Source organism: Trichechus manatus, unplaced genomic scaffold, assembly GCF_000243295.1.
Source record: "Trichechus manatus latirostris isolate Lorelei unplaced genomic scaffold, TriManLat1.0 scaffold00291, whole genome shotgun sequence".
Taxonomy (NCBI): Eukaryota; Metazoa; Chordata; class Mammalia; order Sirenia; family Trichechidae; genus Trichechus; species Trichechus manatus.
In genome coordinates this window covers 736,848-740,675 of record NW_004444227.1, presented here as the reverse complement: position 1 = coordinate 740,675, position 3,828 = coordinate 736,848, and positions in this window count along the sequence as shown.

Here is a 3,828-nt window from a genome sequence, read left to right as displayed (position 1 = left end):
GGATACTAGGGGTGAATCCATCATCTATCCCTTGAAATACCAGGCCACATGTACTGAAGGTTTACTGTGTTTCACACTCTGAGCGGCAAGGACTGACAGCTCTACAGGAGATGTTAGTGGCCCTCATTTCAGCACTGACTCCTGCCAACCCCATGTACCACAGAATGAAATGCCGTGAAGCATTTTATGTGACTTCTAGTTATACTTTCTGAGGAAGTGTAAACCGATGGAGGGGAAAAAAAGATATACATGGAAAATTTAGACTTCGTCCAGAGCTAAGCGGACACCCTCAGAGGTGGGGTGGGGTGAGAAATAGGAAGAACACAAGGTGTAAGGGAAGGAGCGCTCAAGGAGGAAGAGAGGATCTGGGCTCAAAGGGAAAGAGAAGACATCCCAGGGCAGGCTGGGGAGCATGGGAGGCCCCAGAACTTCTGGACTGGAAAAGTGGGAAAAGGGGAGATAAGGAGTGAGACGATTGAGTTGAGAGAGTCTCAGAATTGTGTCCCGGCCCCTGGCACATGCCAGGCATTCCAAAACTTGCTGATAGAAGGAGCTGGGAATTGAGGTGACTGGTAACCACTCTGGAATGAAGAGGTGACTGATGAAAAGTAGAGTTTTTGGTAACGTTGGACAAATGTCTATAGGTACAAAACCTCTGCTATTTGACGGGGATATTAGAAAATTATCCCAAAAAGTTTACTAGAATTGTCCATCAAAGCATTTTGTGGCAGGCAAATAAGGTAACAACAGCAACACCCCATGCCTTCTCAAGGCGATGTTGTTAGTTGCCATTGAGTTGATTCCAACTCATGGCGACCAGTCACTGTAATTTCATAAAACTACAAATCAAATAGCCTTAGAGCTCTGTAGGGCAGCAGAAAATACCTTATTTTCTCCTTGTTCTTCAGATTCTTGGAGGACGTAGGGGAGTCCAGCTGTTTCCTCCATCCAGTTCCACTGTCCCCATGAAATTTCCATAACCTGGGAGCTGGCACAGAGATCACTAATGTGTTTCAGCAGGTGACATTGCACTGATGCAGGTGGTTGTTGGAGGTGACAATCTGATTCCTTTTCAGGTTGGAGCCAGGCACTTGCAGTAGGCCAGTAGTTCTCAGCCCTGGGTGCACATAAGAACCTGGAAGCGTTAAAAAATAATACTATGTAGCCTTCCCTCACCGCCCCCCGCCCCTTTTAAACTCTGCAGGCCATTGTAATGTGCAGCCAGGGTTTCTCAAACTCACATGTGCACATGAATCGCCTGGGAATATTAAAAATGCAGGTTCTGATTCAGTAGGTATCGAGTGGAGCTGGACAATCCATGGTTCTAGCCAGCTCCCAGGTGATATACTGCAGACTACATTTTGAGAGGCAAGGACTGAGAGAGCTCTACAGGTGCTGTTAGTTGTCGTTATGTCAATACAGACTCATGCTGACCCCATGTACAACAGAACGAAATGCTGCCCAGTCCTACGCTTTCTTCACAATCACTGGAACGCTCAAGTCCATTGTTGCAGTTACTGTGTAGCACCTTTCAACCTAGGGAGCTCATCTTCCAGCACGGTATCAGATAATATTCTGTTGTGATCCATAGGGTTGTCATTGGCTAATTTTTGGATGTAGATCACCAGGCCTTTCTTCCTAGTCTTATTTTGGAAGCTCCACTGAAACCTGTCCACCATGGGTGAGCCTGCTGGTATTTGAAATACCAGTGACATAGTTACCAGCATCATAGCAACAGGCAACCTACCACAGTAGGACAAACTGATAGATGGGTAGTGTTCTATAGGTGATACTTTTCTTACAGCTACTAAGTTGACATTTCCCAATCTGGGAAAGAAAATACTGGGTGACTGTTTGTTAAATACATTTTATTCTAATTACAAAAGGAAAAAACGCTCAATGCAGAAAACAGACAAACAGGGAAATAAATAATTTACCTCTATTTTCACCATTTAGAGGTATATATTGGTAATATTTTACAGTGTATCTTTCCATTCCTTTTTAATTGTTATATTATGCATACTGTCTTGTAATCTGCTTTCTTCAAATTGGAAGATTTTCCAGTGTCATTAAGTATTTCACACAATATAAGCTTTCATGACTACATAGTAATTCGATTCAATAGACCAGTGGTTCTCAAAGTGTGGTCCAGGGACTGTGGGCTTTTCAGGACTCTTTCAGAGGGTCCACAATATCAAGACTATATTTGTAATAATTCTAAGACATTACTTCCCTTTTTCATTGTCATTCTGATAAGCGTACAGTGGTTTTTTAAAATAAGAAGTGCTTTATTACATTATAATTAGAAATCGTGGTGCTCCAGCCTGTATTTATTTGAAGCCAATTATCTTAAATGCAACTTGTTAGAGTAATTAGAGCTTTATAAATAAAAAAGTCATACATACTGTGATGATGTCATCACTCCGACAGCTAATAGAATGTGTGCTTCTGTATTTCTGTGTTTTAAACATTTCTCAGTTTTAATTTCTAGTATGCTAGATATTGATAGATATAACCCCCATAAACAAAAGCTCTTTAGGGATCTCAGTCATTTTTAAAAGTGTGAAGGGGTCCTGAGACCAAGAAGTTTGAGAACTGCTGGTGTAGATAAACCATAATTTGCCCAACCAATCCATTACTCCTGGAAATTTAGGCACATGTCGAATTTTCCCCTATTAAATAATGCTGGCACAAATGGTTGGGTGATTGACTACTAACGGAAAGGTTGGCGGTTCAAACCCACCCAGAGGTGCCTTGAAAGAAAGGCAATCTGCTGCTGAAAGGTCACATGGCCTTGAAAATCCTATGGAGCGCAATTCTACTCTGCACACGTAGGGTTGCCATAAGTCGGAACTGGGTTTTTGTTTTCTTTTTTAAATAATGTTGCAGTGAACTTCTTCATCATATTTCTTTGCGTTTTAACTATTTCCTTAAGATAAGACTCCTAATAGTGGAATAACTGGTTCAAAGGATTAACTGTGCCTAATTTGTGGCATCTACAGTTAGGCCTCATTTAAATCTGTGCAAAATTAAGAACTTATCATTGATATTTAGATTTTAAAGTGAAAGATGTTAATTTTTAAAGTCAAAATTGGCACCTAAATCAAAAAAAGGAAATCTCTTATTAGTGTCTTTTATCTGCTCAGATTGGCATTTTTGTTAAGTTCATAAAATATTAGAATGCAAAATTGAATGGCAGTTATACCACAGATCAAAATCTGTTGCAATGGAGGTATTTGATTATCACCAGGGATGTTTATATTAGAGTGCAGAGCTGCATGCCTCCCTTTGCCCCCTCTCCCTCCCATCACTTGGTTACAGTGTGAGGGCATAAAATAAGAAAATGACTATCAAGGGCAGGGCATGCCTTTTTAGGAACAATCACCTCAGGACTCTGGTTTCAAGTCCTAATTTAATTTTCACTGTTTTCTTTCATCTACTTCCTTGAATAATTGCTAATGATGACTCTTTCAACACACGTGTTTTGATCCCCTTGTTCTAATTCAGGAAACCCTGGTGGGTTGGAAACTCTATGGGGGCAGTTCTACTTTGTCCTATAGGGCCACTATGAGTTGGAATCAACTCAACGGCAATGACTTTGTTTTTTGGTTCTAATTTAGAGAAAGCATACTCTACTAGGTTCTGGGGTGGGAAAACGGTGAGGGCAGGAACGTATGAAAACAAGAAGAGTAAGACAGGGCTGACTCATTCCACCGCAGGGCAGAGGGAAGCCTCATGAGATGACAATTCCATTATTGGCTCTGCCACGGAAAGAACTGGAGTCAACAGAGAAGATATTTGAGCATCTGCCTTGGTTACTCGGTCTAT